This window comes from Artemia sp. Qi Xiang Cuo, chromosome 14 (genome assembly GCF_049724085.1).
Source record: "Artemia sp. Qi Xiang Cuo chromosome 14, ASM4972408v1, whole genome shotgun sequence".
NCBI lineage: Eukaryota > Metazoa > Arthropoda > Branchiopoda > Anostraca > Artemiidae > Artemia > Artemia sp. Qi Xiang Cuo.
In genome coordinates this window covers 41,137,743-41,157,186 of record NC_142807.1, presented here as the reverse complement: position 1 = coordinate 41,157,186, position 19,444 = coordinate 41,137,743, and the positions used below count along the sequence as shown (strand labels likewise).

Here is a 19,444-nt window from a genome sequence, read left to right as displayed (position 1 = left end):
ACTTCGAAAAATCATGAGAATGTAGCTGTGACAAGATAAACCACGACAAGACACTACTGAAATATTCCAACTCTAGCATTTCACGACAGAAATTCAAAATGAACTTTGAAAAATCATGAGAATGTAGCTGTGACAAGATAAACCACGACAAGACACTACTGAAATATTCCAATTCTTGCATTTCACGAAAGAAATTCAAAATGAACTTTGAAAAATTAAGAGAATGTAACTATGACAAGGTAAAGCACAACAAAACACTACTGAAATATTCCAACTCTTGCATTTCAATGAAATAAATTCAAAATAAACTATGAAAATCAACAGAATGTAACTGCGACAAGGTAAAGCACAACAAAACACTACTGAAATATTCCAACTCTTGCATTTCACGATAGAAATTCAAAATGAACTTTGAAAAATCATGAGAATGTAACTGTGACAAGATAAAGCTGTGGATTTCCACCATTCATGCTGGTGGACTAAGACCCCAATACTGAGCTAGTGGAATTCCACCATTCAGACTGTTGGACTAAGACCCCAATACTTAGCTAGTGGATTCCCATAATTCAGGCTGGTGGACTAAGACCATAATACCGAGCTAGTCGATTTCCACCATTCAGGCTGGTGGACTAAGACCCCAATTTTCTAACTCTTCAATTTCACTATAGAAATTTAAAATGAACTTCGAAAAATGAAGAGAATGTAACTGTGACAAGGTAAAGCACAACATGTCACTACTGAAATATTCCAACTCTTGCATTTCACGACAGAAATTCAAAATGAACTTTGAAAAATCATGAGAATGTAGCTGTGACAAGGTAAACCACGACAAGGCACTACTGAAATATTCCAATTCTTGCATTTCACGAAATAAATTCAAAAATGAACTTTGAAAAATTAAGAGAATGTAACTGTGACAAGGTAAAGCACAACAAAACACTACTGAAATATTACAACTCTTGCACTTCAATGAAAGAAATTCCAAATGAACTATGAAAATCAACAGAATGTAACTGTGACAAGGTAAAGCACAACAAAACACTACTGAAATATTCCAACTCTTGCATTTCACGACAAAAATTCAAAATGAACTTCGAAAAATCAAGAGAATGTAACTGTGGCAAGGTAAAGCACAACAAGTCACTACTGAAATATTCCAACTCTTGCATTTAAATGAAAGAAATCCAAAATGAACTTTGAAAAATCATGAGAATGTAACTGTGACAAGGTAAACCACGACAAGACACTACTGAAATATTCCAATTCTTGCATTTCAGGAAAGAAATTCAAAATGAACTTTGAAAAATTAAGAGAATGTAACTGTGACAAGGTAAAGCACAACAAAACACTACTGAAATATTCCAACTCTTGCATTTCAATGAAAGAAATTCAAAATGAACTATGAAAATCAACAGAATGTAGCTGTGACAAGGTAAAGCACAACAAAGCACCACTGAAATATTCCAATTCTTGCATTTACGACAGAAATTCAAAATGAACTTCGAAAAATCAAGAGAATGTAACCGCGACAAGGTAAATCACAACAAGTCACTACTGAAATATTCCAACTCTTGCATTTCAACGAAAGAAATCCAAAATGAACTTTGAAAAATCATGACAATGTAGCTGTGACAATGTAAACCACGACAAGACACTACTGAAATATTCCAATTCTTGCATTTCAATGAAAGAAATTCAAAATAAACTATGAAAATCATGAGAATGTAGCTGTGACAAGGTAAACCACGGCAAGACACTACTGAAATATTCCAATTCTTGCATTTCAATGAAAGAAATTCAAAATGAACTATGAAAATCAACAGAATGTAACTGTGACAAGGTAAAGCACAACAAAACACTACTGAAATATTCCAACTCTTGCATTTTACGACAGAAATTCAAAATGAACATCGAAAAATCAAGAGAATGTAACTGTGACAAGGTAAACCACGACAAATCACTACTGAAATATTCCAACTCTTGCATTTTACGAAAGAAATTCAAAATGAACTTCGAAAAATCAAGAGAATGTAACTGTGACAAGGTAAAGTACAACAAGCCACTACTGAAATATTCCAACTCTTGCATTTCACGACAGAAATTCAAAATGAACTTTGAAAAATCATGAGAATGTAGCTGTGACAAGGTAAACCACGACAAGACACCACTGAAATATTCCAATTCTTGCATTTCACGAAAGAAATTCAAAATGAACTTTGAAAAATTAAGAGAATGTAACTGTGATCAGGTAAAGCACAACAAGACACTACTGAAATATTCCAACTCTTGCATTTCAACGAAAGAAATTCAAAATGAACTTCGAAAAAGTAAGAGAATGTAACTGTGACAAGGTAAAGCACAACAAAACACTACTGAAATATTCCAACTCTTGCATTTCAATGAAAGAAATTCAAAATGAACTATGAAAATCAGCAGAATGTAACTGTGACTAGGTAAAGCACAACAAAACACTACTGAAAAATTCCAACTCTTGCATTTCACGACATAAATTCAAAATGAACTTCGAAAAATCAAGAGAATGTAACTGTGACAAGGTAAAGCACAACAAAACACTACTAAAATATTCCAACTCTTGCATTTCAATGAAAGAAATTCAAAATGAACTATGAAAATCAACAGAATTTAACTGTGACACGGAAAAGCAAAGAAACATCCTTCGGAAATAGCCCAACCATGGCATTTCCAGTACAGTACTTAAAACTTAACTTTGTGATGTTTTTTGTTTTTTCCTCCACCATTGACCCCCCCCCCTCCCCTGCCAGCAGGAATAGAGGGGCGCCTGGCTTCTGAGTCTTCCCCGTGAGAAAGATCCCCTTTATGTTCGATTCTGAGCATTTTTATTTTCCCTCCAAAATTGACCCCCTCCCCTGCCCTCAGAAAATGGGGAACGAAGGGCCTGTGAGCCTTCCTCTTTAGGCAGATCATGCTTTATTTTCGATTCTGAGAATTTTTGATTTTCCCTCCAAAATTGACCCCCCCTCCCCTGCCCTCAGAAATGGGGAAACGAAGAGCCTCTGAGCCTTGCCCTTGAGGCAGATCCCATGTATTTTAGACTCTGAGTATTTTTGCTTTTCCTTCAAAAATTGACCCCCTCCCATCCCTTCCCGAAGAAATGTGAGAACGAAGGGGCTCTGAACCTTCCACTTGAGACAGATAACAGTTATTTTCAATTATGGGTATATTTGGTTTCGCCTCCAAAATTGACCCCCCCATGCCCTCAGAACTGGGGGACCGAAGGGCCTCAGAGCCTTCCCCTTGAGGCAGATAACGTTTATTTTCGATTCTGAGCATTTTTGGTATTCCCTCCAAAATTGACCCTTCACGTTAAAAAATTATCCAATCACTAATTACCCCTTTTTTGCAAATGTCAATCAATGAATTCCGAATACACTGCCAACTTTAAAAAAAAATGCACATGTGATAATTCCATATGCAATTGACAACAATAGCAATAACCAGTCTGATAATCTGCCTTGGAAAGCTGCCAAGGAACATAATCGGCTAGAATTCCATATATACTTACTACTAGGGAATCTGTAAACAGATATGAGGTTTCAATTTCTAAACCACGAAGGTAGATATAATAAAAAATGGAACTAGCATGGTCATGACCGATCTGATATCATTTTTACAAAGAATATGGTCGGTAAAAAATGAATATAATTTAGCCAAAAATTTTATATTATATCTACCTTGGTTGCCTACAATTTTGAATCACTAAAAAGGATTTTCTTTTTGCAATCAGCGATGGCGTGAGTCCTGAAAGATGTTGATATTTTAATAATAGTTATTCCTAACGTGTGAAGATACTCGCACTTCGATAGGTTTTTAAAGACATTTTGTCAGTTGTACATTGCCCAATTGTTCAGGCTCAAAAATCTTGTATAAAAAAATTATACTGATTTCGTTTCAAAAGTAAATCAACCTTTTGTTACACCAGATACAAAAATTGGTAGTTTTAATGTGAAGAAGCTTACTGCATTATGGAGAAGAAGCTTACTTCTAAACCATTTGTCTCAAAAAACATACACTCTTGAATCAGATCTTCCTTTCACTCACAAAACTTTGCAACACAACTTCTTGTTGTTTTATAATACAGGTACTCTTCAAAGACATGGGCTTCCAATGGGCCAGAATTTTTCACCGAGCCTCTCAGCGCCATTAGGTAATTTGAAGTTTTGCAATTTTGTGAAAACAAAAACGATTCCTGTGTATTAATAAAAATAAAAGTCTTAAACTGTGACAAAATACGACTAAAGATTAATATAGAGCTTAATTTTTGGTTTGCTTAACCAAATGGATAAAAAAACTTAAATTTAGTAGAAAATTGGAGGCAAACAGGCACCTACCATTTCTGGGTGTCCTGTTACTGAAGAACAACAAATGTTTTGAGTTCGTGTTTACACAGCACCTACACACAGTAGGCCAAACTGTTTCTTAAATTATCTTAATGCTTGACACAAAAAAAGAAAAATACGAAGAAAAAACTAATATAGACATAGATAGGATGCCAAAAACAAGAGTGATTTTCAGTCAGTAGAAAAGAAACAAAGAAAAAGACAAACCAGTTTCAACAAGGACCCCTGCCAAGCCATCCTTAGCACTAAAGTAAATGTTACCTATAAGATAAAAACTAATCTCTTGAATTAAACTGTGTTCAGACAAAGATATGACACAAACAAAAACCAAAACAAATGAAAGACCATTCAAAATCAGATTAGGCAAGATCAATCACCATTGCAGTTAACGCAGTCTGTCTTCTGACCTGACATGTGCTAATACGGTCAATTGATCTTTGTTCAAAATAAGATGGAAGAGAGGCAATTAAAATTAAAAAATAAATACATATAGATCTTGCTTTAAACAGAGATAATGGGCAAATTTTTATAAACCAAATTCACGATATTTTACAACAAATAGAATCGATTAATATTCCTTCTCATCTTAAACCAAGATCAATTGGCTGTATTAAGACAAATCAGGTCAGTAAACAGGCTGCATTAATTGTTAGGGAAAGAATTCTTGCCCAGTCTACTTTTGATTAGTCTTTCATTGGTTTTGGCTTTCTTTTTGTTTAAGTAATTTCCCTGTCTCAATACACTTTACTTCAAAAGTTAGTTTTGTTTCATATTTATCTTTTTCCTTCTTCCCTCTTTTTCTTCTGAGCACAGAGGATGCCAAGGTCCTTGCTAAAATATCTGCTTTGTCATTTTGTTTGTTTCTTTCCTGCTGGCTAAAATTACCCTCGTTTTGGTTTTTTAATTATTTTTGCATCTATTTTATTTTCATTTTATTGTCAAACATCATGTATAGCCAGGGTGATATTAAAATGCATTTAAATTATCTTAAATCACAACTTGGATCAAAATAAGATTCCATCCCTTTTATGCTCTTTGATGATTTTTGCAGGCTGTCTGGTTGCTTTTACATCCTGGTTAATGTTTTGGCTACCTCCTAGTTGTACAGAAACTCCTGATGTCGCTTTCTGTCTATGTTGCACTTGAAAGTGTTGGTTAAACCAGCATATATAATATGTTCTGAGAACTGATTTAATAGGTTAGCAACTCTCTAACTGAAGAAATGATTTGTTTTTCTTTCTGGTGGCACAATGCTCCTTTAAAAATTTCTTTGAACGCCCTCAAGTGATGCAGTATAAAGGGTGGACGAGTAGGAAGGGTGCTTTAGATAACAGATCTGAGATCCAAAGCCATGTTGAAAAACTGTGGGAATTTTGTTGAGCTCCAAATACTGAATTGCAGCTTTGTTAACAAAAGCTCTCAAGCACTTTTACAACTGTAGAAGTGATACTGATGGGGCATTAATTTTCAGTGCAGTCTTTAGGACCTGTTTGTAGACTGACTAGATGTTATTGGAGTAGATAGGGTAGATGAGTAGACGATCTGGAGATGATATTTTCCAATCAAAAGGTAGTTCACCCTTCGCTGGAAGATGTCAAAGAGATGAGAACCAAGGATATTCCAACTTCACCTGAGAATCCTTGGATGTATCATATCTGGTCCTTTAGATTGGTTGATGTCAAGTCTACCAACACTAGCAACAACCATTTTTTCATTGACAAACAAATTGGGCGTTGGTCTAGTTATCAGATATGATGGGGCTGCAGAGAGAGGTGCATAACAATATTTGATAAAAGTGGAAGTAAACTGAGCATTCAATACATTAGCCTAGTTTATTGGCGATGAATGGATTACACCTTTATGTTTAAGATCAGGGATGGTGACAGTTAGAACCCCTAGCAGAAACATACTTCCAGGTAAATTTCGGTTTTCCTTAATATCAGAAGATGCTTCTTTTCCTATTCAGACTTTATCTTCCTAACAACATAGGAAAGGCTTCAAGATATCATGTAGTTTAGCCAAGTCTCCTGAGAGTAACCAATTCTTGCTGTATTTTTCCAGGCTTTGGCTCTCCTATTGATCAATCTCTTGATGAATTTTGCGAGAAAGGGAGTTTTTTAGGTTGCTTTTGAACAACAATGCAGGATTGCAATTCTTTTATAGAGACAGAAAATTTCCTTGAAGTTCAAATATGATTCATTGATAACTGTAATAGGAGGGAGAAACTCATTTTTTCTAAAAAATTGACAATCCCTCAAAATTATACTTCCAGAAAAATTTGTGTTTTCCTTAATATCAGAAGAAAGCTTCTTTTCAAATTCAGAGTTTAGCTTTAGCTTCTAACAACATTAGAAAGGACTCAAAATAGCATGTAGTTCAGCCAATTCTCCTGGGTCTTATTCTTGCTGTATTTTCTCTAGGCTTTGGCTTTGCTGTTGATCAGTCATTTGTTTTTTTTGGGGGAGGGGAAGAATGGAAGTATTTTAGGTTTGCTTTTGAGCAATCATGCACGAGTATTTTTTTATCCAAACAGGAAAATTCTTTGAAATTTAAATATTTTTCATTGATACCATTTGTGATGGCTCTGACCAATTAACTGATGCAAATTCCTATTCTATGGCTTGATACTTAATAAAAGCTTGAGTGCAGAGCATAGGTTGAGGACAACTATTCAGAGACGACACATACAGGATTACTAAATGGTCACTGTTAGCAATTAATTAAAAAAACTAAGTTTTTCTGAGGGAAGTAAAGAGCGAAGTTGAAACTTAAAACGAACAGAAATTATTACTTCACAGCCTATCTAACATATATCAATAAAACTAGTGCCAATAAATCAACTAGTGATATTTTCCAATGCTTTTAGGATTACATAAAACTAGCGCTTTACTGAAAAAACAATACAATATAAGAGTTTTGGTACGGTAAAAATAAACATTTAAGGGCACTTTTAATAGTATAAAAGTAAAGTATTTTTAAATTGTTACTTTATTTATTTATTTTTTCGTTTAATTTCGCATCACTTGTGCACAATGAGCTCAGTTCAATGAATGCCTGTCATTTTGAATCTGAAAAAGACATTTCATGATTATTTGGCAGACAAGTTCGAAGTGAAGGAATCTTATTAGTATTAAGACTAGAGACTCGCTTTGAAATTTCTATCACAACTCGAAATTCTCTGTTTCATAGAGAGAAATAACTGGATCTCCAGAGTCCATGTTATGGTTGATATGTTCTTCATTTCGAGTAATACTAGGTGAGACCAGATGTTACCCGATAAATCAATCCATTATTTTTTATGCTGTTTAATGACTGAAAACTTATTATTTTTATGGCTAGGTTTTTAAGATAATTTTAATTGTATACTGAGTTACTGATATCACAACTCCTGTAAGACTACGAAAAGCGTTAGCCTATAGATTAGTTTGTTGTTGTGAGGCTACGTATTTACTTTTGACTCCTAAATCAATATTCATGTTTTTTATACTCGGCTTTTGTGTTTTCAGTAGAGCGCTAGTTTTCTGTAATCCTACAAACATAAGGAAATATCACCAGGTGATTTATTTGCATTAGTTTTCTTCATATATGTTAGATAAGCTGTGAAGTTATGATTTTTGTTCGTTTTAAATTTCAACTTCGCTCTTTACTTCCCTCGGAAAAACTTTTTTTTTTTTAATTAACCTTTGTTCGTTTTTTATTAAAATTTAATGTAGAAACCACTCTGCCTTGATCTTTTTTATTTATACGGAATAATGTATGTTCGTTTTCGTCATGGTTGCAGTTACTGCTGCAACCATGATTTGAATAATTGACATGGGGATAACACCCTTGGATCCTTCCAGCCCCAGCTGAAAACTATTGATTGTCTTTTTTCTGTTATATCTTGTATTTTTTATATTCCAATTGGTAAATATTGAATAATTCACCTTCATGATCTACAATTAAAGTGAACATACCACTGAATGCCATTTTTTAGGTTTCTTCCAAATATAATAATTGTTTTTGGCGCAAATTCAATTTCAAACCCTTATGGAGAGGACCTGTAACCACTGTACATCCTATGTACCATCCTACCTTTTTTTATAAATAGTTTTTCCATTTTTCTTTCTCTACTCAGCTTATCAAAAACTTGCATTTTCCCCTTAAATCAAAAACTAGCATATTTCCGCTATTCTCCGAAACAGTTGATGAATAGCAGAAAACACCCCGTAGAGAATATGGACAAAGTAGGTCAGTAGAGATCTAAGTACCATTTCTACCAGTTTATGTTCCTTCCGGTGCTATTTGGGGAGATTACGTTCCATGGCACCTTTCCAAGGCAGATTACCAGACTGGTTATTTGGCAAGGTATAATGTGGTCAAACATGTTTTGAGAGTATGCAGTTTGTTATTAAAAAATTGGACACTACAATCAGAATTGTTTGATTGACATTTAAAAAGGGGTAATGAGATTTGCGAATTGGAGTGTAGGATTTGCGAATTTGATCCTATTAAGGATTGACTTGAAATAAAAAATTTTAACAAGAAATGGCTGAAAAGGTAATCAATAAAAAAAGACACATCCCTGCTTCCCATGTGAAAAAAGTGATCTTGCTTGTTACCATTCTTAAGATGGAGGACCGTAATTTTGTTTATTGGGCTTTTGATTATGGAGATTCCAATGGTGTAATTTTAAATTCATATCAACACCATTTTTTGCAGTTTTAGGCTCTTTTGAAATTTCTATAGACTTGTTTTTGCAATAAACTTTCACCATTAAGATTCATCAAAATCATAGTTGCAATTCCTAAATTGTCTACAAATGGTGACTTCCTTTTGACAGTTTTTTTTAATATAGGTACATTTTTAAATCATTAATACCATATGGGATAAGGTTTTTTCTTTTACAGGTTGCCTTAAAATTAAATAAAACACTAAACAATGAAATTTTTACTTTAGAATATGCAGCATGATTTTATAAATCAGATTATTCATATTTCCTTCTATTGTTATCCACTGTTTTAAGTTTTTGCTCAATTATTAAAACTAAATCTCATTAAGTTAGGACTGTAAAAACCCCTTTTAACAAAGAACCTAGGCTATAAAATATCACAAGATTTGATTAACAGGAAGACACATTATTTGGGACCATTTAAATGAATGCCTAGGACCATTAAAGGGGGGGGGGTGCATTGTCAGAAAAGCAGCCATGATATTTGGAAAGAGCATAAAAAAAGGAATTTAATGATAGAGTAAGAACCCCAGTACTCAGGCACTGCCAAATCATGGACAAATATCTTGATTGATAAATATTTTGAAAGGGTTCAACAGCGGGCATCAAAGTTTGTGCCATATTTGAGCCATTTACCATATCAGCGTTGACTGGAGTATTTGGGACTTCCTTCTCTGGAGTTTCGACAGGATAGGATTGACCTGATCAATACATTCTGTATTATGAAGGGTGTTGATAATGTGGACTGGGCTGATTTCTTCAACCTTAGTCATTACTCAGCCCCTCAACAAAACTCGTCTAAACTGTATCAGCCACAAGTGCACAAGAAAATACGTCAATGTAGCTTTGTTAACTGTGCAACAAATCTTTTGAATAGTTTATCTGATACCGTAGTTTCTCTGCAAACAGTGCAATCATTTAAGAGTGCTCTTGTTGAAACTGAGTTTCAACAAGAGCACTATGAAAAACAGTTTCTATAATATAGTTGTTGCATAGTTGTTTTTTACTGATGAATATTTTTCGTTTTGTGTTTTGCAGTGTTGCTATTTGAGCTGTTATTTTTGTGTTTATTTACAACAAGCCTATGGCTTCCTCCTTTATTGAATAAAATAAATAAATAAGACTTACTTTTTCTAATTAAAGACGACATTAACTACACATCTTAAATTCTTTTCATAATTTCATAGATAATTGAATTATTTATTTACAACTCCTTGAATATGCCAATAAATAATTCAAAGATCAATAAATAATTAAAAGAGTCCATAAATACCCCATGGACTCTTTTTATGTGACAAATCCCAGATTTTTTAAAGGCAAAGTATAAGAGTGATGTATGAAAGATCTTAAGCTGAACTGGCCAGCCATGACAAAAAACTATCCTCATATACAATAGAAACAAAGATAAAAAAACAAACTAAACTAAAAACAAATAAAACCACCATCATTATTAATGAAATACAATTGTTGCAACTGACCAACGTAGGGAAAAGAAGCTATTAGTTACTTCGATGAGAACACCACAGTAACTGAGGTAAAAATATAAAAATTGAAATTAAGTTAATTATCCTGTTGCAAAATAATCCTCTTGTTAGCTATTATTGAAGTAGTTTGTTTTGGTCTAGTAGGTAATATAGCCCCCTGGTGATTATTTAAAATCTCAATTCCCTAATTGACTATGGGTTCACTTTTCCAAAGATTATCCTAAATTGAGTCAATATTTAAATTTCCCATGTCCCTATTAATTGAAAGATTAGCAAACATTTGTTTTTTAATTTCTATAGCCTCCCTCACCCACTGAGAAAAACCTCTATCATTAGAAATAGCCGTTGCCTCATCAAATTGTACAAAATGTTCAGGTTGAAAGAAAATATGTTCAGCCACAGCTGAAACAAAAGTTTCAGGAGGCTTGCTGAATTTTAGAGTTTTTTCTATTGAGTTGAGATGCTCAATAAATCTTTCAAGAAATTGTTGGTGAGTTTTACCAGTATAAAACTTCCCACAAGAACAAGGAATCTTATACACCCTACTTACTAAACTTCCTCAGGTTAAATCCTTCCCAGAATTAAGGAAACTACCCATTGGTCTCACAAAGTAGAAACATGTATTAATATTAAATTTATGTAAAATTCGTGTATGCTTCTCACCCAAACCAGGTACATATGGCTAAGAAATGAAACTTTTAGATACATTTAATTCAGAAGACTATGAAACTCCAACAGCCCTACTATCATGTTTAATATGTCTATTTTCTATTATTTTATCAATGAACTTAATTGGGTAGTTATTACAAAACAAAATATCCCTCAAATACAACAATTTAAAATCCAGAAATTCCTGGGAACAAATTCTGAAAGCTCTACCCACAAATGAAATCACAACCCCTTATTTCACAAACACAGGGTGGCACAAATGAAAATTTAAATATCTATCATTGTGTGTAGGCTTTCTATGTATCACAAAAAGTAAATGGAGATCTCTTTTAAAATGTCAAAAAAATGCAGTTTGTCATTTTCCTCAAACTCTACTGTTAATTTGATATTATTATCAACACTATTTATGTTTTAGCTTCACAAGCTTCACATAGTTTTGATAATAATATTAAATTTACAGTGGAGTTTGGGGAAAATGACAAGGCTAACTGCCTTTTCTTGATTTTTATTAATTAAAAGAGATCTCCATTTACTTTTAGGGCCCCTTAAAGGGCTTAAAAGGGAATTTGCCCCTGAAGCAATTATTATAATATGCAAAATAATCCCAGTAGATATATTTTGCAGTGGGAGAACCTTTATCATTGCTTCCTTCACTGTTGTACAATTTTTTTAACCAAATTGTGAAAAATAAACATAGATTTGACTGCATATATCCATTCTCAGATAGTCTATATATGATAGTTAAACACCATTACTGCCATCTAACAAAAAGATATTAATAGGCATATACTGATAAATTAGGTTAGGTTAGCTAGATGGCTCTTGGGTGTTTGTCTTCTAAGCAATTTTCAAGACCTGAAGAATAAACATAAATATTAAAAAATGTGACTAAAAAACTGCTAATATAGTGAAAGAGGTGAAGATAAAGGTTCTGCTGCTGGAACATATGTTAATTAGGATTATTTTGCATATTATAAAGTAACAAATGTTTTCTTAACATATCTCTTTATGTACTGGAATGGTCATGCATTACACCTAAAATTCTAGTTAAGCTACTTTTTGCTATCTTAGACAGGGCCAGGGGCAAATCTACAGTATTTTCATTGGGGGGGGGCAGGAGGGGTCCATATCCAGATGTTCAACGAGCATGGGCTATATAATAATTGTTTCCACATTATTGGAGGGGCAACTGCCCCCTTTGCCCCTGGAAAGGGCTTAGGTTAGGAAAATGTAACTTTTAGCAGTGAATCCAGGACTAAAAACATACTCAGGGAAGATATTGCCAAGCTTTTATGTTAACCCTTTTCTCATTTCTAAGTCTTAGAAATTTGCTTACTTGACAGGAACTATTGTAATTTTGAGAAAACAACATTATACCTTAATTTTCAGTAACAATTTTCTCTTTTTCAGGTTCTAGTTCTGAAAATGTAATTCCTTTTAGGCTATTTGAGTAGAATTTTAAGTCATATCAATGGGTTTTTTTCTCTAAATTTAGGAGATATATTTGCAGATCTTTGAAATCTCATGAATTGGAATTGAACAAATTTATAAAGCTGAAAGCACTTGTTGGTAAATTTCTAGTGGGCTATATAATTTAGCTAGCCTAAGTTGAAAGTGAAAACGTCATTTGATGCCTTTTTTATGCTCTTTTATAATTCAATAATTGCTTCTGGGGCTAATTGCATCACGAACCCTTAAAGGAGCCCCAAAGGTATTTTATATAAATAATGGAGCATAAAAAAAGTATAAATTGTTGTTTTGCTGTCTGTCTTTGCTAAATTTTTTGGCCTATTGGTAATTTACCATGAACTTTACCCCACCCCACCTCCCTAATGTGCAAATATATACCCTGAATTAGGACACACCCTGAATTGTCAACAGCAAGTTTCAAATCACAAAACTCAGTGCTATTTTTGTCAATGTTATTTGAAAAACTTGAAACAGTAGGAAAAGGGTTTATATTGGAGTTGCCTAATAAATGAGGTTTGAATTATTATACATAAGTATTTTTGGAATATATTACTCTTGAACAACTTATTTATAAGGTAAATATTTACCAAATCATATTATTGACTTACAAATAAAGTGAATATACCATTTGATGCCTTTTTTATGCTCTTTACAAATATAATAATCACTTGAATTGGAAATTCAAATCTAAGCTATTTTTGAGCTCTTGAAAATGACAAAAAATATAAAATATATAGGGTGTAAAACCTAACCAAACCAAACTTGATTACTTCAATTCAAAATCAACTTGATGCCTTTTTTCTACCCCTTCTTCCATTGGCTTTAATATTTTCAACATTTTGTCAAAAACACATTCTTGAACATTTGGTGTTAAGGAAGAAGAAAAAGACACAATATTGCAAAAATAATTTTTCAAACTTTTATTTATCTAAGTTAATTGTGGAAAGTCAGTGCTTGTAGATAAAAAAAAGATTTATTATGAAACAGTAAGTTTAAAGCAGATGTTTGAAGCCTTTTTACACCCTATATATCTTATATTTTTTGTCATTTTCAAGAGCTCAAAAATGGTTTAAATTTGAATTTCCAATAGACGTGATTATTATATTTGCAAAGAGCATAAAAAAGGCATCAAGTGGTATATTCACTTTATTTGTAAGTCAATAGCCTAATATGATTTGGTAAATATTTACCCAAAAATGTAGTACCTTTGGGGTTCCTTTAAGAGCTCAAGATGCAATTAGCCCCAGAAGCAATTCTCGAATTATGAAAGAGCATAAAAAAAGGCATCAAATGACATTTTCACATTCATCTGAGCTAAACTATATACTTGACTTACTTTGACTTATGTCTCCTGCCGGGCGCTGCTCGGCGTAGAGAGTGACGTCTGCCTCCTCCATCCACTTCGGTCCATGGCAAGCGTTTGCACATCGCTCAACCTGATATTTGCCATCACCAGGAACTCGGACAGGCTGTCAGACCATCGTTTCTTTGGTCGGCCGCGAGGTCGCTTCCAACTGGCTTTGACAGGGTTGAAGTCATGGATCGTTTTCGCAGGTATGTGTGGAGGCATTCGAAGTAGGTGTCCGAACCATCGTAGTGTTCGGTCGGCTGCTTGGGTCGAAAACCGAGACTGCTTGGTGAGCTGCAGCAGCTTCTCATTGCTGACAAAGTCGAACCATCGTAGACCTTCGATCCTCCTCAGGCTCTTTGACTGAAAGACATCAATTGCCTTGAGGGTTGTAGCTAAAATTTGACACGTCTCATCTCCATAAAGCATCACAGTGCCAACGAGGGCGTTGAAAATCCGCAGCTTGATCGTGTGACTGGTTTTTGCCAGAGGTTACAGTTCAGTCTGCCCATGGCAAAAGACGCTTTTGATATTCTCGTTTGTAGTTCAGAAAGATGCCAGCCATCTGAAGAAATTATGGAGCCCAGGTGGGTGAGCCTTTGGACAACTTCGATTCTAGTGGTGCTATCCAGGCTAACTGAAGGATTGGCAGCAGGAGAGGATGGGTCAATGGCCATAATTTTCGTTTTAGTCCAGTTTATCTGCAGTCCTACTTTTGCAGCCTCTTCTCGTAGTATTCGAAGCGCTTCCAGCAACTGCTCCATGGAGTCCGCCAGAATGGCCAAGTCATCGGCAAAATCAGCATCTGTAATGACACAATCTCCAAACTTGAGTCCAAAGCTGAGACGTAAAGTAGTCCTTGTCATAGCGTAGTCTATGATGACATTGAAGAGCTCTGGGGCAACTGCACATCCTTGACGCACTCCTGTCGTGATTTGGAAGAACGGGCTGCGGCGGCCGTTCACTTGAACACAGCTCTCCGTCCCATGGTGTAGAGCTTTGAAGAGTCTGCAGTATTTCTCAGGGAGGCCTGTCGATTCTAGAATCCGCCAAAGAGCTTCTCGGTCCACTGAGTCGAACGCAGCACGGAAGTCGACAAAGGTAATAAAAGCTTTTTGTCGGAACTCCGTGGCTTTTTCTATGATTTGTTGGATCGTAAAAATCTGCTCGATGGTTGAACAGTCCAACATGAAACCAGCTTGCTCCGGTCACCGGATTTTACGAGTGATATTTCGACATTGATCTAGCAGGACCATTGAGAAAAGTTTTCCCGGGACAGACAGTAGGGTTATTCCACGGTAGTTCAAGCAGTCACTTCTAGAACCTTTCCTCTTCCATAAAGGGATAATTACACCCTTCCGCCAATCTTCGGGAATTATCTCGGTTTGCCCGATTGTAGAGAACAAGGTGTGGAGAAACAGGAGCATAACAGGACCTGCATAACTATATAGCTAAACTATATAGCCCACTAGAAATTTACCCACTTATCTTGTACTTCATTTAGGTAAGCAGAAGATCTATTTTTCAAGGTTTCACTTTTATAACACAAACAATTTTAAAGGTAATCAAAGGTCAGGGGCCTCTAGAAGGAGTAGGCTAGAAGTAGGTCCTCCAAAATATCTTCCTAGAACATGCTTTAGTCTGTAGACCCATCCCTGAAAGTTTCATTTTCCTAGCCTAACCTCTTTTCAGGATAGAAAAAAGTAGCTAAATTAGAATTTGGTAAAATTCTACTTTAGTTACTTTTGGCTATCTTGGAAAGGGGTTGGGTTAGCAAAATGAAACTTTCAGGGATGGATGTACATGCTAAGGTTTGTCCCGGGAAGGTCCTTTGAAGTCCCTACCTCCACTCATCCCCCCCTCTATATAATGGTCAATTACTGCACATTACTAGTTGTTTTTAACTCATATTTCATCCTATATTACTATCATAAATATAAATCACTGCTTACCTTACACAACTTCTGCTTTTAACCTTGTTCATTAAAATATATTCCAAAATCCTATTGAAATCCTAAGCCATTTAATTTTCAACCCATGCTGACTTTCTTTATGGTATATGAAACCAGCTTTGTTGTGATGTCACACTTGCCTTATCAGAAATCCTTACCCTTAAGGGTAGCAGGCACATGCCAAACAACTCTGTTGATAAGACCATTTAAACTGTATTAATTAAGGAAAGGATTTGACAACAGAGACCAGTAAAAATAACCTAATCTTTTTAGAGGACAAATTATGTCATGGGAAGATGTTTTTGAAATTCCCCTTCTACCCAAACTTAAAATTTTCTAAAATTCTACTTTAGAAGCTTTTAAAATATTTCTAAAGTACTAAAAGATAGAGTGCTAAAAACATCAGAATTGACTTCAGAGGACACATTATATCACGGGAAAAAGTTTTTTGAAACCACCCTTCCCCCAAACTAAAAATTTTCTAAAATTCTACTTTAGAAGATTTTAAAATATTTCTAAAGTACTTAAATAGACAGATCTAAAAACATCAGCATTTACTTCAGAGGACTCGTTGTATCACGGTACGATGTTTTTAAAATCCCCCCTCCCCCGACCCGCCCTATTTTGCACAAGTCTAATTTAGAAGCTTTTATACTATTTTATATATTTCTAAAGCGCTCTGACATAGAGCGCTACAGACATCAGAATCAACTTCAGAGGACAAGTTATGTCAACGGAAGATGTTTTTGAAATCCCCCGTCCCCCCAAACTCAAATTTTCCAAAATTTTATTTTAGAAGATTTTTAAATACTTCTAAAGCACGAAGAGATATAGTGCTAAATACAACAGAATCGACTCCAGAGGACACATTATATCACGTGAAGAGGTTTTTAAAATCAACCTACTCCCCAAACTCAAAATTTTCCAAATTTATACTTTAGAAGCTTTTAAAATATTTCTAAAGTATTAAAATATACAGTTATAAAAACATCATACTCGACTTCAGAGGACACGTTATATCACGGGAAGAGGTTTTTAAAATCCCCCTTCTCCCCAAACTCAAAATTTTCTAAAATTCTACTTTAGGAACTTTTTAAATATTTCTAAAGCACTATGACATAGAGTGCTAAAAACATCAGAATCGGCTTCAGAGGACACGTTATATCACAGGAAGAGGTTTTTAAAATCCCCCTTCCCCCAAACTCAAAATTTTCCAAAATTTTACTTTCGAAGCTTTTTTACATATTTATAAAGCGCTAAAAGAAACAGTGCTAAAAACATCAGAATCAACTTCAGAGGATACGTTATATCATGGGAAGAGGCTTTTAAAATCCCCTTCCCCCCAAACTCAAAATTTTCTAAAATTCTACTTTAGGAGCTTTTTAAATATTTCTAAAGCACTAAAACATAGAGTACTAAAAACATCAGAATCGACTTCAGAGGACACGTTATATCACAGGAAGAGTTTTTTGAAATCCTCCTCCCCCCAAACTCAAAATTTTCCAAAATTCTACTTTAGAAGCTTTTAAAATATTTTAAATATTTCTAAAGCGCTACGACATACAGCGCTACAGACATCAGAATCAACTTTAGAGGACACTTTATGTCATGGGAAGATTTTTTTGAAATCCCCCTTCCCCCCAAACTCAAAATTTTCCAAAATTCTATTTTAGAAGCTTTTTAAATATTTCTAAAGCACTAATAGATAGAGTGCTAAAAACATCAGAATCAACTTCAGAGGACACGTTATATCACGGGAAGAGGTTTTTGAAATCACCCTTCCCCCTAAACTCAAAATTTTCTAAAATTCTACTTTAGAAGCTTTTAAAATATTTATAAAGTTTTAAAAGATACAGTGCTAAAAACATCAGAATCAACTTCAGAGGACATGTTATATCACGAGAAGAGGTTTTTAAAATCCCCGTTCCCCCAAAAAACAAAATTGCCTAAAAATTCTGCTTGAGAAGATTTTAAAATATTTATAAAGCACTAATACATAAGAGTGCTAGAAACATCAGAATCGACTTCAGAGGACACGTTATATCACGGGAAGAGGTTTTTAAAATCCCCCTTCCCCCAAACTCAAAATTTTAATTTAGAATTTTTTTTAAATATTTATAAAGTTCTAAAAGATAAAGTGCTAAAAACATCAGAATCGACTTCAGAGGACACGTTATATCACGGGAAGATGTTTTTGAAATCCCCCGTCCCCCCAAACTCAAAATTTTCTAAAATTCTACTTTAGAAGCTTTTAAAATATTTCTAAAGAAATAAAAGATACAGTGCTAAAAACATCAGAATCGACTTCAGAGGGCACGTTATATCACGGGAAGAGGTTTTTAAAATCCCCCTTCACCCCAAACTCAAAATTTTCAAAAATTCTACTTTAGGAGCTTTTTAAATATTTCTAAAGCACTAAGACATAGAGTGCTAAAAAAAACAGAATTGACTTCAGAGGGCACGTTATATCACGGGAAGAGGTTTTTAAAATCCCCCTTCCCCCAAACTCAAAATTTTCAAAAATTATACTTTATAATATTTTTTAAATATTTCTAAAGCTCTAAAAGATACAGTGCTAAAAACATCAGAATCGACTTCAGAGGACACGTTATATCTCGGTAATAGCTTTTAAAATACCACGTCCCCCTAAACTCAAAATTTTCTAAAATTCTACTTTAGGAACTTTTTAAATATTTCTAAAGCGCTAATACATAGAGTGCTAAAAACATCAGAATAGACTTCAGAGGACACGTTATTTCACTGGAAGAGGTTTTTAAAATCCTCCTTCCCCCCAAACTCAAAATTTTCAAAAATTCTACTTTAGAATATTTTTAAATATTTCTAAAGCACTAATAGAGAGCTACAAACATCAGAATCAACTTCAGAGGACACGTTCTATCACGGGAAGATGTTTTTAAAATCCTCCTTCCCCCCAAACTCAAAATTTTCTAAAATTCTACTTTAGGAGCTTTTTAAATATTTATAAAGAGCTAAGACATAGAGTGCTACAAATATCAGAATCATCTTTAGAGGACAAATTATATTATGGAAAGATGTTTTTGAAATCCCCCGTCCCCCCAAACTCAAAATTTTCCAAAATTATACTTTAGAAGATTTATAAATATTTCCAAAGCACTAATAGCTAGAGCGCTACAAATATCTGACTCGACTTCAGAGGACAAATTATGTTATGGTAAGATGTTTTTGAAATCCCCCTTCCCCCAAACTCAAAATTTTACAAAATTTTGCTTTTGAAGTTTTTTTAAATATTTCTAAAGCGCTAAGACATAGAGTGCTACAAACATCAGAATCAACTGTAGAGGATAAATTATGTTATGGGAAGATGTTTGTGAAATCCCTCTTCCCCCCAAACTCAAAATTTTCTAAAATTCTACTTTAGAAGCTTTTTAAATATTTCTAAAGTACTAAGA

At 34.3% G+C, this 19,444-nt stretch overlaps 1 protein-coding gene across 1 annotated transcript in view; it reads right to left on the bottom strand.

The window, feature by feature from the left end:
* Positions 1 to 19,444, bottom strand: part of Nufip (nuclear FMR1 interacting protein 1) — a 54,901-nt gene that overhangs the window by 34,689 nt on the left and 768 nt on the right. The gene's annotated exons all lie outside the window — the stretch shown is intronic.